A 20,720-nucleotide genomic window follows, 5' to 3' on the forward strand; every position below is an offset into this window, starting at 1 on the left:
CTTCCCTGCCTCTTCTCGGCCCCGCTCGGCCTTACACCGCCCTCCTCTTTTTCTCGCTTTTCTCTCATTTCCCCTTCTCCTTATTTCTCTTTCTCATCTCCATCCTGCCTTCCTTCCTCCCTTTACCCTCTTTCCTCCTGTCTCTCACCATTTTCTCTAATTCCTATTTATTTTTCCTCTCCTCTCGCCTCCTTTAGGTTGTTGCTTTTTTTTTTTTTTGTATTTTATGCTTTTAAAAACCTTATTCAGAGGAGGAGTTTTTAGAAGTCCATTTCCTTTACCTTTCTCCTTACTCTTTTTTCTTTTCATATCTCTCTCCTTCCTTCCCCTCCTCTCTTTCTTTCTCCCTTTCTTCTTCCCTCATCTCTTCCCCCTCCTTCACCCCCTTGCCTTCTCAGTTTACCTTCTCCGCCAGTTGGAGAGAGGGTTGAATTCGCTGATTGCCTAGATCTTTTCCAGCTCTAAATTCTGTTTTAGAAAAGGGCTGGTCTTTCCCTCACACTTTCTCCATTCTGGGAGACCTTAATTTACCTTAATCTCTGCCACTCTCTTATTGGTAATTCTACTCTCCTTCCTTCCAGTCTTTGTATTTTTGAAACGACGCCCCACTACCTTGCTACACCGATGATCAAATCTCATCTCTCTCAGCCTCCACTCTTCTACTTTCTTTCTGTACCCTTCCAAGTTCTGTCTTCTTTTCCTCCTTCAGAAAGCCACCATTTTTGCTTGGGATTTTTTAAAAACCGAATTTGATATTTATAGTATCATGGGATTTAGAGCGGGAAGGGATCAGCTAGTTCAGGGGTTCTAAACCTTTTTTGTATCTTTCGGTCCTTTGGCAGTCTGGTGAACCCTATGGATCTTTTCTCAGAATAATGTTTTTAAAAGCATAAAATAAACGGCAAAGGAAACCTGTTATTAAAGTATAGTTATTGATTTTTTTTTTAAAAGTTCACAAGACCCCAGGTTAGGAGCTCTTTGTTTTAGTTGAACATTTTTCATATGATGGTAAGGAAGTTGGAGAATTAGGAAGACCCAAGGTCTGCTGGAAACCAGTAATAGAACTGGGATTGCAACTAAGACCAACTTTTTTTGCTATTTAAGTTTAGTAAATAAAACGTTTTACTTTATCCCTTTTGTAGAAAATTTTGCCTTTTTTTTTTGTTGTTGTTCTAGTAAGGTAGTTTAAAAAATATGGTCATAAAGGAACAATAGATTATATTTTCTCCAAGGAGCCTTCCCTTGTTCTCCCTTCCCCAGGAGATGAATGACTTTCCCCCTCAAAACCTCTTTCATTTTTGCTCTAATATACACGAATACACAGTGTTATGCATCTGTATTAGCATCTTTTCCCGCTATTAGACTGTGAAGTCTAGGCCCGTGAGTAGTGGAGTGGGTACACAAGATCATAGCCTCATCATTCTAGAACTCCTTTAGGTCCATGTGGTCCAGTCCCTTTCTTTTAAGGTTGAGGAAACTGATGCTCAGGCAGGTGAACAGACTTGCCTGAGGGCACAGAGGTAGCAAAAATAACAATTGGAACCTAATAACAAGATACCATATTATGAAAACCAGATGAGATAATGTATATAAAGAGGGCAGCAATCCTGTTTTATCTAAACTTTATCTTTTCCAACAACAGTACAGTTTTCCAGTACCCTTTGCACACAGGATTTAAAGAATGTTTCTGGGATTTTGTGGTTGTTTGACCTTGAACATGCCTTTCTATATATACACCTTAGTTTCCCTTATCTGTAAAATGAGGGGTTTGGACTAGATGATTTCTAATGTATTTTCTGGCTCTAAAATTCTGTGACTGGGAAATCAGGCTCCCCTGGACTTTTTGCATTTTTCCTGCTGGTAGTCAGGATTCTTCTCATTGCCTTAAAGGTGCTATTGCTGCTACCAAGTCCCTGTACACCACCCCTTTCTCTATTTGTGGTAGGAGTAGACCTTGAACTAATATAAGATTCAACTTCCCTGACTCCTAGTTAAGTATTCCCTCTGGTACCCCACACGGCCTTGGCAATCGTTATGTGACAACATAGTGATTAACCATAAGGTTAATAGGAAATTTAGGAAATTCCTTTGGCCTGGATTTGGTTCTAGAGAGGAGTGATTCATGATTTGAGGCAGCATAGCATAGTGGAGAGAGTACTAGATTTGCACATTGGGTGAAAGTGTCAGCATTCAAAGTTTTCTCCAGAGGCTAGAATATTAGTGATGATTTGAATCTAGTAAGCTGAAATTAAATAGAGGTAAATGTAAAATCTTACACTGAAGATTTTTAAAAATCAACTTCACTATAAGATGAAGGAGGAAAAGACTAGAAAGCAGTCTATCTGAAAGATCTTGGGACTTTAATTGACATCAGATTCAGTGAGAGTTAACAGTGTTATGGCAGTCAGGTTATGAGAGACATGTATGTGGACAGGACTGGGGAGGGGAATCTCACTGTATTTTTCCCTGGTTAGATCAAATCTGTAATATTGTGTTTAATTAGCAAAAGTTTGGAAAGGATATTGATAAGCTGAAGGGGGCATCAAAAGGAGGGTGAATAGGATAACAAGGGACTTTGAGATCTTGCAAATGAGGATCAGTTGAAGGATCTGGTGATATGTTTAGCTTGGAGAAGAAAAGATTTAGTAGGGATATAATCATTTTCAAGTATTAGAAGACCTATCATGGAGATCTATCAGATCTGAAGGACCAGATTTTATCTTGGTTAGGCAAGACATTGCAGAGAGGATTTGTAAGAAGGAAAAGTTTCATAATTGGGATGTTCCAAATTGAAATGAGAGCTCCCTGAGGAAATAGTGGATTCCTTCTCAAAAGTTGGAAGCATGTGTCTAATATATTGCAGGAAAGGATTCCTTTTCTTTAGATCTGATAGCCATTGGTGACCCTTCCAACACAAATTGTGTGAGAACTAATTCATAGTGCCTCATCCATAAAATGGGGGTAACAGTAACCCTACAAAGTTATAATGGGAATCAAATGAAATAGCATATGAAAAGTGCTTTGTAATCCTTAAAATAATATATAAATGTTAGTTGGTGTTCTTTAGGGATAAGGACTGACCCTGAAATTATGTTGACATAAAGAACTTCTGGATTGAGGAAATTCCCTCTGCCAGTGCAGGTGGATACTTTCTTTTACAATTTAAAGTCTCAGAGCAAAAACAGAAAGGTAAAGCCAGGGAAGTTCTATAGAAGCTCTATCCAATGTGCTGGACCTTCCTTTAGGTGTGTTATTACTTGAGAAATGCTGGCATCATTCACATTCAATTTACACACTCCATGCACTCTGTGATTAATACATTTTGTTTTCTGGACATCAGTTGACTGAAGTTCTCTGGGCAACAGATACTTAGTGTTTTTTTATACCATTTCATGCATATGGACTTATCCTTGATCCATGAAAATGGGCCCTTTAGGTTTGTTGTTTCAAGGACATTATCTATTGCCTTTCAGTATTTACTGAGAAAATTTAGAGAGGGCCCAGCTTTGTTTCAGTACTCCTTTTTGTCGCTTTGAAGGTATATAAAGGCAGAAATGAATCAATTTCCCCCCTACGACATTTATAGTATCATTTTTATTTAAGCCCTTTTAATTTTCATAGCACTGGAGACTCTTCTGTGCACCTGGATGGCTCTAAATTAAAATACTGTCCAGAGTCAGAGACAGTGAACATTTGTTTTCTGTGGTATCTGCTATCTTGGTCCTTCCCTTAGCATGGATATAATTTAGAGTTTAGAACATTTGGATTTGAAATCCTTATGGGACTTATTTGAATATAGGTGGGTGTGTTTCTCTGTAAACTTACTTGAAGCAAAATAATGAAACCTGCTCTGGAAGATCTGGAAAAGTAGCTTTATTATCCTGGGAATGGATACTTGGAGAGATTCTGGCTCTAAGTGTGCAAGTATGGAGGGTTTTTTCACTTGTAAATTTAAGATTATTTTGGGTTCTGTTACTGTGCTAACTATTGCACTTGCTTTTCTTGTATGACTGTTTAGTTTGCCATGAGTTTTTTTAAGAACTAAAGTAAAAATTTTGCCCTATCCTCTACTAACAAATATGAACAGTACATGTGGAAATTTTCCTCTCATTCTGATTCAGAATGTAAGTACCTACTCAATCCCCTTAAACTTGCAACTCTTTGATTTATAACTTCCCTAAGGGATAATGAAGTGGTTTGATTTAAAAGGTTTTTCTGGAAGTTGAAAGCCATATTTTGATATTGATAATGTAGATTGTGGATAGTATGTTGGTATAAAATTGAAAGTTGACTGCAGTTGGCGGTGATAAATTAATATTGTGCATTCTTACACATTCTTTAGATTCTGTAATTGGAGAGGGAAATAGTGGTTTTGTGTGCAGTAGATAATTGCTATGCTTTTAAAGAGCAAACTAAATATTTCATGATTGCAAATTGATGGAAAGAATGTTTAAAGAACATAATTGCTACAAATGTACTTTAGTAGATTATCTGAAAGTTATACCCTGGTTTCCTTCCTAACTCTGCTCAAATGCCAACTTTTAAGGCCTTTCTTGATTCTCCCAGCTACTTAGTGCCTCTCCCAAACAATTACCTTGTATATTTTTGTTTATACATATATATGCACAGCTGTCTCCCCACAATAGAATGTAAACTCCTTGAGGGCAGGAGACTGATTCATTTTTGGCTTTTTGTCCCCAGTGCCTAGTCAGTGCCTGGTACTCAGAAGGTGCTTAATAAATGCTTGACTGCTTGATCAGTAGTAGTAAGCTTCTCTTCCTGAGATCAGGAAAAGGCCCAGTGAGTGTTTTGTTTTTTTTAAGTAGATAGTCAATATATATGTGAATGATTAGAACTGTACTCTAACCCCAGCATTCATTCAGCTCACTTCCTAAAATGAAGCCTGTCAGAACAAGTGTTTTAAAAAAATACTTGTCTAATTGAATTTAGTACCTCCTTTGTACAACACATTGCAGGTGCTAAAATACCAAAATCCAGGGCAGCCACTTTGGTATGTGTAATAATAATAATAATAATAATAATAATAATAATAATAATAATCTATTAATTATACCTTGGATTTTTATAGCACCTTTGCCTCTAAAGAGCCTGGAGCACTTTCACCTATTATTTAATTTGTTTTGGTTTTATTCTTCAGTGTTAACATCCTCTTTTTCACTGCCAGAGAAAGATGTGGGAGGGCTTAAGTAACTTAGCCTGAAGTCTCAGTTAGAAGTGGATATTCAGTTCTAGTCTGGTTTCCTGACTTTCAACCCCATTGTTCTGCCACAAATCCTGTTTTAACAAGTATCAAAATTACTATACTGTATTTACATATCTTTATAATAAAAACTTATTGCTAGAGTGTCTTAAAAGATCTCACATTGTTTTTTAAGATTCATTTATATTGTTTTTGGAGGGAGAGATACTAGGATAAAAAGTACCTTACCTCTACCCCCAGGTAAAAAAGTACTCCACCTCTACTCTCAGAGGTTGAGCCACTTATCCTTACCCAGTCTACACTGTGCAACTCCTGTTAAAAAAGCTTTCCATTTGAAATATATATATGTGTGTGTGTGTGTGTGTGTGTGTGTGTGTGTACACACACATATACATACATATATATATGTTTTAATTCCAAGGTAATTTCCTAACTGTTTTGGAAATGATTGTTAAAAAGAATATGAAGTTAGTACTCAAATAGGTTTTCCAGTGTCATAACTGTGGAAGAGAGAATAGTGTGATGGGACATTTTGATTATATAGAATGCCTATAGCTCAGGGAACACTATTTATTTGGCCTATACCTGTGAATTTATTGTTTTGAGGAGACTGCCTCTACTATTGCAAATATATGTCTATTTTGCTATTTTTTTCTATGGTCTGAGAATTGGTTGGATTGCTAAGAGGGTTAAAGAATGTTCTCAAGGTTACCCAGTCAAGCCTCACCAACTGTTTTTTGGACATTTCAAACTACGTGTCCTGTAGAATCTTAAGTTCAACATGTTCAGAACTGAACTACTTATCTTTTCCCCCCTAATTTCTTCTTTCCAAACTTCTGTGTAGGGTACCATTATCTCCCCAGTTACCCAAGCTCCACTGTAGATGTCATTCTCAACTTTTCAGTCTTTTTTCATTTCCCATATCCAATCTTACCAGTTTTTCTCTTATGTTTCCTCTTCCCTCCTGACACAACCACCATCCTCTTGCAAGCTCTCATCACTTCATTCCTGGACAGTTGCAATGTTCTGCCTCAAGTCTCTCCACAAGTCTATCCTCCACTTATCTGCCAATCTTCATAAAACCCAATCTGACCACATTACTTTCCCCACCTAGCCTCCAATTAAAGCCAGTTGCTCCCTTTTACATCTAGGATCAAATATAAAATCCTCTGTTTGTTGGGTAAAACCTTTTCCCTTCCTAATTTTCCAGACTTCTTACACTTTAAAACCCTCAATGTATTCTGCAACACTGACCTCCTTTGCTGATCTCACAAGATATTCCATCTCTAGATTACATTTTCTCTATCTCCTGTGTTTGGAGTTCTTTCCTTCCTCATTTTTGCCTCCTGGCTTCCTTCCAAGTTCCAGCTAAAATCCCACTGTTTATAAGAAGCCACTCTCTCCAATTTGTCATTTATCCATCTTGTTTGTACATACTACATGTTTTTAGGTTGTCTTCTAGTAACTGAACTCCTTGAGAGCAGAGTTTAAAAATGCTTCATTTTGAAATGGGGTTGACCCTGGGTCTTTTAAGGCTCTGCTGGTCTCTTTTAAGGTTCTGCCAGCCCATCTTAACCTCTTGCAAAGTTCTTCTAAGTTGGGAATGCTTCATTGTTCCTCAGTAAGACTTAATGGCTTCAGAGAGTCAGCCTAGCTTAGTTTGGAGAGGCTTAGCTGTTACAGAACTTTGACCAAGAGACAAATGAATTTGTGTCCCCAAGCAATTCTGAAGGGGTAAACATCTGCCTTTGGTTGGGGAGAGGAGGTGGTCCCTTCAGTTATTATATTACAGGCCTTTTAATGAATTGCAGGAGTACCATTTATCCTAATAGACTTTTTCAAGAGTGAAAAATATTCAAAGACTAGTATTTTTGAATAGGTAGGAAAAGTAGTATTCATTCATTTCACTTAAAAATATGTATTAAATGTCTATTATGTGTGCCAGGCTAGAGTACACAAAGAAGTATAAGATTCACTTAAAATTCTTGTTCTCTAAGACTTGTATAGAAGACAAGATTTGAACTGCATGGTATGGATTAAATGCTGCATCAGGGATACAGACAAGTATAATAGCCCAACAGTATTCTGATGATCAGACATGTGGAATATTAAAATTCACTTATTGGTTCTACGTAATGAGAAGGACATTGACATAATGAATGTGTCCAGAAGAAGGAAGTTAGGGTCGGTTAATAATCTAGAAGCCATGGACCATAATATCCTATATTTCTTTTGGCAAAATGAGTGACAGAATAGTGTGTTTTAGGAGGACTATTCCATGCTTCAGTTGTATCTCTTGAAAAACAGAAGAGATTGGGCTAGTTGATTGATATTCAAAGTTCTATCTAGCTTTAATATTCAGTAACACTGCCATATGAGGAAGAGTTGAAGATAATGAGGAAGTTTAGAAAAAAATTTGTAATAAGTTTTAATGATTTATTTTGTTTTTGCATCATTTACATTTCCTATACTAATGAATAAAAAGAGGAAGAAAGGAAACTTTAAAACTAACTTACATATCAAAACATCTAGCATTAAATCTAGTCTTCCGGACTTCTGCAGAAGGTGGGAGGGAAGTATCTGGATCAGAATTTGGACCTCTGCTCCAGAGTTTAAAAGACAGATAATACCTTATCTATAGCTGATAAATTATTTTTTGATTTAAGAAAAACTTGTTTTCCTAACTCTAAGAAACAAACACTGAAAACCAGGATAAATCACATTGAAACAAATTAAAAGTTTTTAGAGGCCTCATAAATGACAATAAAATATGCTTTATGTGTTAATATTTCCCAAGGGAATGTGCTAGCTATTTTTTGTTTTAAACCCTTACCTTCTGCATTAGAGTCAATACTATGTATTGGTTTCAAGGCAGAAGAGTGATAAGGGCTAGGCAATGGGGGTTAAGTGACTTGCCCAGGGTCACACAGCTGGGAAGTGTCTGAGGCCAGATTTGAACCTAGGACCTCCCATCTCTAGGCCTGGCTTATGATGCGATGCCTCTTTTGTATTGACTTCTTTAGATGCAATTTGCAGCTCACTGAAGTAAGTATGTGTCCTCGAAGATATATTTTTTTCCTTCTGATGAATGCTTTTTGTGGGGGTTTGGAGGGTGGGGTGAGGGTGAGGATGGCCATGACTGAATCACCTCTAAGTCTTTTGGCATGCCAGAGTGATTATGAACTGACTGTATTTACCTGGATGGAATCAGAAATAATTTCTTTTTTACTTAAAATTTGCTAAGTATGCTAAGCTCTAGAAATAGAAAATTGAGATAGTCTCTTCTCAAGCAGTTGACCTTCTAGTTGGGTAAGAACACATAAAAGAGGGACAGATCAGTATCATGATAGATGGAAAGGCCAGAGGTGGTACTTAAGTTCTCTTGGTTAAATTGGCAAGACCCTAAGAATCTTGGGGAATAGACTGTGAGGATAGTCCCTGACCTAGAAGCATAATGGATGGGTCTCTGGGATGTTCCTGGTGCAGGTAGGAATTGTGAGATAGAAGTTAGTATTCTGGAGAGAATAAAAGGATGTTAGTGCCTTATGGGAATTAAGCAGTGAAGGTGGGGTGGGGAACAAAGGTCTGTGGCTCCTCACTATTAGACTTGATAATTTAAGTTTATGATACTAAGAAATATCCCATATTTTTCTGTTAATAAAGTTTTCATATTCACTTGTGTCCTTGGACATCATTAATCTAAGACAGTGATGGGCAAACTATGGCCTGCGGGCCAGATACGGCCCCCTGAAATGTTCTATCCATGGGGCGACATTCCTAATCTGACAGATACAATGAGTAGGATACAATACAATGAAATTTTGAAAGAGCTGCCTTAGAAACAGCCTGACAGATGAGCATTTCCTTTCCTTTGGCCCCCTCTTTAAAAAGTTTGCCCATCATTGATCTAAGAGATGGTTACCGTAGGATTGTTAGATCTGCAAAACCCCTTAAAACTCACCTAGTTCAGTGCCTCAGTTTTATAGAGAGACTTTGAGACTTTGAGACAGTAAGTCAGGCAACCAATGAGAATTTGTTAAGGACCTATTCTGTGCTATACTCTAACGCAACAGTCAGTATGGGGTGGGGGCTGAAGGGTCCCCTGGGGCACATCCTGGGGCTCTGCCCACACTGGCTGGTGGGGAGGTGGAGCCAGATATGGCTCAAGAGCCATATGTTGCCGACCCCTGCTCTACAGGATCTTGGGATAGACAAGAGACATAAATCCTATGTTCTTTGCCCTCAAGAAGCTTACATTTTATTGAGTTAGACAGCGTGTACCTATATATTAAATATATACACACATAAGAATATGTAAACATTTGTCTCCATATAGGAATACCTTTCATATGTATGTAAAACATTTCCATATTAATATATGTATATAGTTATGTATATTCATAAATATGCATATATATTATAATGATTGGAATTCTTGAGGCAGTATTTCTTAAATTTGTTAATTTATTAATTGACGGCTCAAGACAGTCTAAAATGACCAACTGACTCCCTCCACAATCTGAACCAAAGAATTACGTAATAGTCACACAGCTAGTTAGTAGCAGAGCTGAGACTAGAAGTCAACTTTCTTGCCTTCCCTGACCAGTGTCTGACCAAGAATAGGCAAATGGGTGTGAAAACTCTTGGACTGGCAGCATCCCCAGACCACTGGTCCTACTTCCAACCTAGACTTCACAGTAAGTGTAGGAGGCATCTCCTTTGGAGAAGGGGTCCCCAGTTGTCAACCATGGTCACACACTGGACAGACTTGTTGAAGCATCCAGGTTCCCTAAGGGAGGAACAGGAGGCAGTGTGTGCCAGACAAGTCAAACCACTCCTACCATCATGACCACTTTATGGAAAGAGCTTAGGACCCTGTGCCCAAGAGTCTTGGGAATAGTTATACCCTTAAAATCACCAGATCTGCTTCTAGTCCAGCCCCAGTGACCATTATTTAGGGAGATAATCATTGAGGAGAGGAGGCTCAGCCTTCTTGTCACCAACAGCAACAATTGCTGGCCAGCTGCCACCAAAAGGCAAATAGAGGAACCCTAGGAGAGGCAGCACCTTTTTGACCATTGGTCCTGCTGTTAGCCTAGCCTTCACAGCCTACATGTGGGGAAACAGCTCCTGTGGAAAAGGAGGAAGTCATCCCCACCAACTGTCAACCAATGCACAGGATAGGCAAATCAGCAGAACTGAAGCAGCAGAGCAGGACACCTTGAGAGACAGGCATTAGCTTGTGTAAGGCAAATCAAACTAGTATCACCCTCACATCCTGATGGGGATAGCCTGTGGCCTTCACTCAAAAACTTGTATAGTAGTAGTGCTTTCAGTCCAAAGCCCTTAGACCAGTGATGGCTAATCTTTTAGGGACTGTGTGCTGTGCTATGCCTCCCAGAGACCTTGTGCCATTCCCCTGCCCCCAGCGGTCTTACTCTAGGGGAGGTGAGTGGCCTGAGTGCTGTTCTCTCCTCCAGCTCTGCTGCATGTGAGTCACCCACCTTACTGAGGAAGCATGCATATTGGGCTTCTGGGCAGAGGGGTGCAATGGAGAAGGGAAAGAGAGCAGCTCCTCCAAGCCCCTCTGCCTTTCCAGTAAAGAACTTTGGCAGACAACAGCTCAAGGGTCCATAGAGAGAGGGCTCGGTATGCCCTTTTTGGCATGTGTGCCATAGGTTTACCACCATGGCCTTAGATAGTATTCTTTGGAGACATAGGCTTGGAAGCTTTTCCTGAAGGTACTATGGCCATAACTACTGAAGAATCAGAAAGGAAGGTCCTTGCCACTTTGGTGCTTGGCAGAAACTGATAATCATTTTTATCAAGGAAAGTGACATTAAGGAAGCATTACCATATCTGCTTTGTTGGTTCTGCTAAGGTCCATGAGACTTTTCTATCTGACTTGCAGCTGAAGCCTTCTTTATGTGTTATCTGTGCCATTAAAATTTGAGCTCCTTAAGAGCAAGGATTGGCTTGTTTTCCTAGTTGAATCCCTGGCATTTAGTGTACTGTTTGCACATAGTAACCGCTCACAAATTGTGTCATTCATTTACTTGTACCCCATCCAAATTTTTCTACTAGAGTTGCTTCTCAACTTCTTTTTCTTCATGAACATTGGGATTGCAGTGCTTGGTAGATTTGATCTCTTAATTCCTTGAGGATGTAATTTATCTAAATCAGGAAATTTATCTAGTAGATTTTCATTCAGTATAAGAGCTAGAGATACTTAAAAAAAATTAATTTACTCATGACCTTCCATTAAAAATGATAACTGTGCATAGACTAGCAGGATACAGTTATTACAGTTATGAGTAGCACCTTTTCTTTTCTCATTTAACATTATTCTGAACACTAAAATAATCAAGGACTAGATATTTCACAGAATCACAAATATCTATCCCCTGACCTAGCATTTTCATTGACTACCCCCTATGTATGGAATGCTCTCCTTCTTCCTTTGCCTGACTTCAAGTCCCAGCTAAAATTCTACCAAATTCAATTCTTTCTGGAGTTTCCTTAATGCTAGCCTTCTCTGCAAATTTCTAATTGTCGTCATGTATTCCCTTTAGACCTTGAAAATAGGGACTAGCTTTTGCTTTTCCTTTCCTAGCTCTTAGCATAGTACTTGGAATGTAGTAGATGCTTAATAAGTGTTTTTTGACTAACATCAAATAAAATCTAGCACACCACTTAGGCTAGCAAACTATGTACTGGTTCCAAGGCAGAAGAGTGGTAAGAACTAGGCAATGGGGGTTAAGTGACTTGCTCAGGGTCACACAGTTAGAAAGTGTCAGAAGCCAGATTTGAACCCAGGACCTCCCGTCTCTAGGCCTGGCTCTCGATCCACTGAACCACCTAGCTGCCCCCCATCCAGCCTTTTCTTAAAGCCCTCTAGTGAAGGGGAGCCCAGCCTCCTATATCCCATTTCATTTTTGGATAGTTTCAATTTTTTTTCTCTCCATTCTTTCAAGCCTGAATCTGTTTGCAACTTCTATCCATTATTTCTAGTTAGCTCTTTGGAGATGGAGCAAAATAAATTTAATTCTTATTCTTCTTGATAGTGCTTAACTATATGGTTCTGTGATATGTGCTTAAAATACTGAGTAATCTGATTATAATCACTACCAGAAAAAAAAAAATCAAGTGTATTGTGAAGGCAGTGTGCTGGATTTCTGATCAGAGTTTACTTTTAGAGATCGTGGGTCTTTTACTTCCTGTGTGTGTTCTTGGGTACTCATATACTTTAGTTTTCTTATTTGTAAAATGAGGAATTTAGACTAAATGACCTTTAGGGTCCTTTAAGCTCTACGTATATGGTCCTAAAAAATAATTTCTATTTTTTATGCCAATAGATTTTTGTGCTTTTCTGTGTCTTGATCATCATTTTAGTCATTGGATTTTTCCTTTTTCAGATCGTATCATATGTGACAATATGCACCTTAGCCTGAAGAAAAGACACAATGTCCAAGTAACATTTAAAAAAAGTCTGTGAGGTAAGTTTTAAAATCAGTTTATGGATATAATCTGCCATTTTTCTTTTTCTTTTTGGAAAAGTACAGATTAATTTTAAGTAACTTCAGTTGTTACTTTAAAGATATGCCAGATGAGATGGTGCATGCCATAGTCTTTGAGGCTGGGGAGGCTAAGGCTGCTGGGTCGGTTGAGTTAGGGCTCAGAGCTATCAGAAAGCTAAAGTTGATTGTGTCAGCACAAAGACACCAGTGTAGTAAGCCCTGGGAATTGGAGGGCTACCAGACTGCCTAAAGAGGGGAGAACTAGCAGAGGCTGAAAAAAATGGTTAAAGCAGATTAAAGCCTCTGATTGGTTCCTGGAGTGGCCATTGCATTTCCAGCCTGGCTAGATAAAGATTCAGCTTCAAATATATAAATAAAGTTAAGAAAACTAGACCTCTTCATATAGCCAATACAATACTAAAATAAAATATTTTCAAGGGGAAGTTTTTGTTTAATTTAGCCATCTTGCCTTGGCTTCTCTTGTCCCTTTCAGAAATAATGTTTAATGGCAGCTCTTGTCAAAGTAAACTATTCTGACAAGTTTTGGTAGTGTGATGTCTTTTATGTATCTTGATATATTGTGTTTTTGTGATTCTTGCCAAATTCTGGTTTACTTTCTTTTCCTTTGCAGTCCTTGTCTTATAATACCTAGGTTAGGGGAAGATTTTGATTTTTCAGTAATTACTGTCTTCAAATAGGAGATGCATTTTGTTTTTGTTTTTAAAAACCCTCACCTTCTTGATTAGAATCAATACTTTATATTGGTTCTGGCAGAAGAGCAGTTAAGGGCTAGGCAATAAGGGGTTAAGTGACTTGCCCAGAGTCACACAGCCAGAAGTGTTGTGAGACCAGATTTAAACCCAAGTCCTCTCATCTCCGTACCTGGCTGTATCTGCTGAGCCACCTAACTCTCCCACAAATTTGACTAGATGGCCTCTGAGATCCCTTCTACCATAGAAATTATGTGATCATATAAAAGGATAACACTGTTTAGGATATGGAGATACCCATTACACTGGGCAAGTCTTAACTCCAATCGCTTACCACTCTTCTGCCTTGAAACCAATACTTAGTAGCATTTCTAAGACAGAAGGTAAGGGTTTAAAAAAATTATTTCTTCATTATATCTTTGACTAGTAGGCATAGAGTTTCAGCTTGATGAAAACCAATGAGAGGAGAACAGGGCCTCCTGAAGCAGTCTATTGCACTTTTGTTGAGCCCTAATTGTGGATGCTTTTCTTTAGATGAAGCTAAAAATCTGCCTTCAGTGATTAATTTGCTAGATTATCCCTAGACTTTTGAATGTCTACAATTCAACAAGTCCATAGATGTATCTAAGCTTTTGCTTCATTATATTCCATAGGACATAATTCCATTCCAAGCAATATAAAATCCATATTCAGTAAATGAAGTCCACTGTGAGCCCTAACCAATCAGGGTCTGTGCATCCCTGATCTTTGATTCATCTGCTTATAACTAATTGTAAATAAATCTGGGCAAAGAGGGGAGGGCTGACCTAAGACAGTACTGAACTTTTTTCTGCCTTAAAACTTCATTTATCCTTGAGGTCCTCTCACCTCTCTGTCTTGAGTATTCCCACCACCCTCACCTGAAAAAGTATCCCATAATGCTAAGCCTAATCACCAAAACTCAGCTTGTACTGATTTCCAAGTCTGTAGAAACATGGGAATTTGAAGAAGTTATTTCTAAGGGTTTTTCTAGCTCTTGGATTTAGTGCATTGCATGTTCCTTTACAATAAATATAAGGTTATTAACCAGTATCATAGAGTATAAATGTAAAACCTTTTGCCTTTCATGGTTGATACATTGTGAAGATTGTTGGATTTGCAGTAAGAAGACCTAGAACCAATCTAGATCCAATTTTCTACCTCTCTCTGGGTTTTTAAACTTTGGATTTGAGGTAAAATGAAAGTATTGGATTACATGGCCTCTATAGGCATTTTTGGTTCTAAATGTGTTCTTATAGCATATTTGCAGTCTCTAGAAACTGTTCCTTGAGTAATGGAAGCTTATTAATAAGTTAATTTTGACATTCTGAGAAGTGGATGCTATCTTTATTTAACATGGCAGGATCGGGATTGGAGTCAAAATCTCATTAAACCTCAGTCATCTGAGGGCAGCTGCGTAGCTCTGTGGATTGAGAGTCAGGCCTAGAGACGGGAGGTCCTAGGTTCAAATCCGGCCTCAGACGCTTCCCAGCTGTGTGACCCTGGGCAAGTCACTTGACCCCCATTGCCCACCCTTACCTCTCTTCCACCTATAAGCCAATACATAGAAAGTTAAGGGTTTAAAAAAAAGAAAAAAGAAAAAAAAAACCTCAGTCATCAGAAGTCTGGCTGTTGTCATTATATCAGAGAAATGATGATCAAGCATCTTATTGCTGTTGTCAATCAATAGAATGCTTTCAAGTTTCTCTCAGAAACAAACTTTAATTAGTATGAAATCAATAGTAATTTTTGTTTTAAGGGTAACTCTAGGTTTTCATGTTATTCTTTAATGGACATAGTATTTTAATAACACATTGATCATAAAGTCTCATTAGTACACCATTTCCACATTTTCAACAAAATTTTAGGTTAGAGTCAGGGCAAAGGAATTGTTCTTTACTGCTTCCCTTCTCCTGTTGTCTGGTTGCTTTTACTGAAGTAATACAGTGACTCAGCAATCTGCTGCAGTAGCTTGTTACATTTTTTTCACATATATAGCCTTGACCTTGTTTTATATGTTAGTTGCTCTCTTGAAAAGTCTGAACAATTGCTCTTTGAAAATTGAATCATTCAAACTATGTTCTGTGCATCTTCTACTTCCTTGATCATGAACTCTGGTATTACTTTTTCTGATTTAATCTTTTTTATCATTCTGTCTTTCCTAATGTCTAGTGATGCCTAGCTCTGGTCTTTGTTCTTGTGGTGACTTTCCTTCTGCCATCCCCTCAGTTCTTTCCTAGGTCATCATCCCAATATTGGTAACACTCTTCTTGTAGCAATCCAGGTATACATTAATTGTGATATTATTCTAAGAGTGCCCCAAAACTGACTCTTGTATTGCTTATGATTGATTTTTGTAAACTTGAGTTAAACTGAACCTCAATCCTAGCCCCTCCCTAAGGCTACACTCTGGAAGACTGGTCAGTAATCTCAGGCTCCTTATTTGTATCAAGACCTTAGGCCATATGGATTCCTGATCTAGGTGTTAGCTCTTATCTATTGTTTTAGGTTCCAGCAGTTCATATCTCCTGATGTTAATATCTCATAATGTTAATGTATCTGACCACTCCGCTCTCCCCTTCCCCCCCATATGGTTGTAACCCCAAAAGTAGCTACATGACAGTTGAGAAAGGAGAGCTCTGAACCTTCTAAGCTTTTGACCACCAGAGCTTACTTGCTGTCTGTCTACCTTATGCCAAAGCTATGTCTGTGTGTCTTTATTCTCACCTTATGTTCTCTTTCCATTAGTTTTTAACCCACTACCCATTTTTACTCAGTCCTTGGTTCCCCTTTCTGAGTTTCCAACCCTCTAGGAATCTTCGTGGAGCTGATGGACGGCTTCACTTCTCTTTCCTGTTTTGACCACTTGGTGAACTGATTCAACTCTCCACTCTTCTCCATTCCCAAATCTTTTGCCTCTATTTCATCAGTGATCATAATCTTCCCAACCTCCAACTGTGGATTACTCTTGCTCTCAGCTTTTGTTCCAGTTACATGTATCAAACAGAGCTAGAGAAAATCATGAAACTGCTGATTGGGTCCAGTACTACTTTATGCTTTATTATCTCAATTGGGTTCTCACTGTAGAAAGGGAAGTTTTTGCTATCTTACTTACCCTAATGACTTTATCACCCATACTTCCCACCCTTCTTCCCACTTTTACAGTTGAGGACCTTGTCTCCTTCTTTACTGAAAAAAATCAGACCATTCACTGAAAACTTCCTTTTCCTCCCTCATCTCACATCATTCAAGCATCTTTCCCCTCTATCTCCTCCTCCTTTCCAGTTACATGAAGAATTGGCAAATCTTCTATAGTGGTCTTGATCTCATTTCTTCTGGATTTCTTCAGCATATTGCCCCCAGTCATCTCTAGTCTCTCTTTCTTTTTTTCAGTCTCTTCCTATGTACTTGCTTCTTCATCCTGCCTACCATATGATCATATCTCTTCCATCCTTAACCACTCTTGTTGTTTGACCCTTTCATTTCACCTAGTTCTCTCATCTTATGTCTTTACTACCTTTTATGGCTTAATTCAGTGTTGGGCAACCTTTTGAGCTTGGTGTGTCAAAATTCGCCAAAAAAATGAGCATAACTCGTGTGGCGTGTCACTTCAAGGAAAAAAACACTATAATTTTGTGATATTTATACTTTAAATAACAAAAAATATAATTGTAATATATAACTGTATTTAATAAACCAAAATAGATAAATTTATATAGGTAGAATTGTCATCTATAGTACACAGAGTGTCTACACTACACTACAGCAGGTGTTTCATCCTCAGCATGCGGCCCCATACTTTTCCGTGTGTCATTGAAAATGGCTACATGTGTCAGTGCTGACATGCGTGTCATAGGTTTGCCATCACTGGCTTAATTCTTAAGAAAGCTATCTATATTCAATGCCCCTACTTCCTTTCTTCTTATTGTCTTTTAAAACCCTCTGCAGTATGGTTTCTAGTCTCATTCTATTGAAGCTGCTTTCTTCAAAGCTACCAATGATGCTTAAAAAAAAAAAAAAAAAAACCTTCTTTCTTAGAATTGGCATTAACTATTAGTTATGAGTCACATGCTGGGAAATGTCTGAGACCAGGTTTGAATCCAGGTCCTCCTGACTCCAGGCTACCCCTAGTAATACTTCCTTAATAGCCAAATATAAAAGTTTTTTCTCAATCTTCATCCTTCTTGACCTCTCTGCAGCATCTCTGACATGGTCATTAACCTTTTGGACATTTCTATCATTAAGATTTTATGACCTCTCCTGCTTTTCTTTTGAAAAAAAAAAAACAAAAAAAAAACTACATCACTACATGGGAAGAAAATGTTCTAAATTACTAATTAGAAAATGTAAATTAAAGTCATTCTTAGGTTCCCTTTCATGATTTTGAGATTTTATTTCTTACTGGAGTGACAAATGTCTAAAAAAAGGGAAAATGATAAATGTTGGAAGGGCAATGGAAAAACAGGTACATTGATTCACTATTGGTGTACCTGCAGATGGCTATAATCATTCTGGAAAGCAATTTGAAATTAAATGCTCAGAAAATTACTGATTAGTGTAATTTGACTTGGATATACTACTATTAGGCCTTTACCCAAGAGATTTCAGAAAAAAAAAAGTCCTATATTTACAAAAATACTTATAGAAATTATTTTGGTGACAAAATATTAGAAAATAAGGGATACCTATCATTTGAGGAACAGCTGACTAAGTTATTGTAGATAAATGTGATGGAACACTATTGGAATAAGGAGAAAGGAAGGGACTTTTTTGACTATGTTCTTTGAACACATTGGCAGTTGCATTTTTTTTTTCAGCTTTTTTTTTTTTTTAACCCTCGTACTTCGGTGTATTGTCTCATAGGTGAAAGAGTGGTAAGGGTGGGCAATGGGGGTCAAGTGACTTGCCCAGGGTCACACAGCTGGGAAGTGGCTGAGGCTGGGTTTGAACCTAGGACCTCCTGTCTCTAGGCCTGACTCTCACTCCACTGAGCTACCCAGCTGCCCCCTGGCAGTTGCATTTTTGCCATTGGGTAGTGCTATCATTCTCTGGTACTCTCTGTTCTACTCTGACTAGCATTTCTTTTTCACATTTGTAAATTTTTTCCCTTGAATTTTCTTGTTTCTAGTCATTTAGCAGTTTCATATAAATCCCATCATAAAATCCCATGATGTAAGACCAGAGAGAGCCTTTGCAGTCATCATGTTCTTTTTCTTTATTTTATAGGTAAGGAAGTAAGTAGCAGAACTGGAGTTTCAAACTAAGTTCTTAGGTTTCAAATCTGGTGTTCTTTTCCCATGATACTACAATACTAAAAACAAGTTTTCTTTTCAAAGTTAAGAGTATTGTGTGATGCAGGGACCAGTTAAATAGGTTTTAAAGACGGTTATGTTGTGTGTTTCCTATATGCTTAGGGGATAAAGGGTTTTAATAACTACTAAGTTGTACTACAACTATTCAACAGTATCATATTTAGGTTTTTGGGAACTGTTTATATGTAACCCTATAACTTATTTGGAATTAATCTTTCTTATTTATCTGTCCTCTTTACCCTGCTCACTAAGTTTTATATAAACTTGTTTCATATTGAGTTTTTAATTCTTATTTGTTTTAGTTCTTAACTACTTTTTTATTTTTCTTTTGACTTTGTTCTGCTATAAGACCATGTGCCCTTTTTTGTTGACTTTGTGTAGATCCTTTAATCTGGGTCTAGAATTCTCTTTTCTTGTCATCCAGAGTTCCTTTTCAATTTTTCCCTTACCCTCAAGTTTTCTTAATTTATATTATGGCCTTTTATCTTTAAGAAATTTAAAAGTATGTATTGTAGCTTTCAGAATTTTTTGGTTTTACATTTCTGAATAATTTTCTCCTTCCCCATGTCCATTTTTTGTAACAATTTTTAGAAATAAAGAAAAAACAAAATAGTTAAGCCGAACTAATCAAAATAGATGTTTGAGGGCATCTAATTTAAATTCTTTATTTTACAGATAAGAATTGAGTCCAACAGAGGTTAAGTAATTTGCAGGAATTACTCAGAATCAGAAGCAGAATTTGAACCCATGTTTGCCTAACTAAATGCTGTGCTTTCTCTACTCCACTGTGCTACTCACTTTATCTACTAGCATATGCAGCATTTCACAGCTTTGGTCTCCTCCCTCTGCACAGAAGGAACTTAGATTTACTCTTTTCTTCTCCAGGGCCAAGCTTGTTCTTTCTGGTCATCTAATGTTCAGTTAACCTTTTTTCCTTGTAACTGTTTACATTGGTGTAGTCACTGTGTATGTATTGTTTTCCTGGTTATACTTATTTCACTCTGTACAAGTTCATTTAGGTCTTCTTATATTTGTTGTTTCTTAAAGTAGAGTAATGATGATGTATTATCATGTCCCAGAATTGGTTTATTCCCTCCTCAGGCATTGTTTCCAATTCTTTTAATACTACAAAAAGTTTGCTGTGGATATTTTATTGGATAGAGATCTTTTTTTCCCATTCTTTAACCTTTTGGGGATTTGTACCTAGCACTGGCATATGCACACTTCAAAACGATTTCCAGAATGTTGAAGCTTCATAGTTTCACTATAGCATGCTTTCCTTTCTTCATCCATTCTAATATTTACACATTTCTTTTGATTTTGGAGTAGTCTTTAGTTAAAAACAAATTTTGTTGATATATCTTTGGCTTTTTATTTCAATACAGTTTCTTCCACTATCACTTCCTCCTTCCCAGAGAGCCATCCCATATAACAAATAATATTTTTAAAGGAAAAGAAAAAGAGGAAGAAGAGTAGGAAAAAAGTCTGAAAATATAAGCAGAGTACCACACCCATGTACCTCCCACCTCCACAAGAAGTAGGGTGTGGATGTCTTCTTTCTCTTATTTGGAGCAGTAAACAACTTCTGATTTTTGATTGTTCTTTTAATTTACTTTGCTGTTGTTATTGTGTTTTTGTTTTTTCTTAACTTTGCTTACTTCACTCTACATAAATTCATATTAAAACCATGCTTCTCAGTGTTTTATCATATTTGTCATTTCTTCTAGCGTACTAATATATTCTATTACATGTGTATAGCAATTTGTTGAACAATTCATCATTTAATGGATGTTAATTTTATTTCCAATATTTTTGGCTATCAAAAAAAGTGCTATTATAAATATTTTTGTGTTTATAGGGACTTTCTTCTAGTTAATAAACTCCTTGGAGCATAAACCTAGTAGTAGAATCTCCAGGTCAAAGAATATAAACATTTTAGATA

General features: G+C 37.5%; 1 protein-coding gene across 1 annotated transcript in view; it reads left to right on the plus strand.

Annotated features, from left to right (window-relative positions):
• Positions 1-20,720, plus strand: part of ZDHHC7 (zinc finger DHHC-type palmitoyltransferase 7) — a 52,156-nt gene that overhangs the window by 5,172 nt on the left and 26,264 nt on the right. The window contains exon 2 of the mRNA XM_044663199.1: positions 12,637-12,717. The gene's annotated coding sequence lies outside the window, so the exon portion shown is untranslated. The remainder of the gene's footprint in view (positions 1-12,636; positions 12,718-20,720) is intronic.

This window comes from Gracilinanus agilis, chromosome 2 (assembly GCF_016433145.1).
Source record: "Gracilinanus agilis isolate LMUSP501 chromosome 2, AgileGrace, whole genome shotgun sequence".
NCBI classification, from domain to species: Eukaryota; Metazoa; Chordata; class Mammalia; order Didelphimorphia; family Didelphidae; genus Gracilinanus; species Gracilinanus agilis.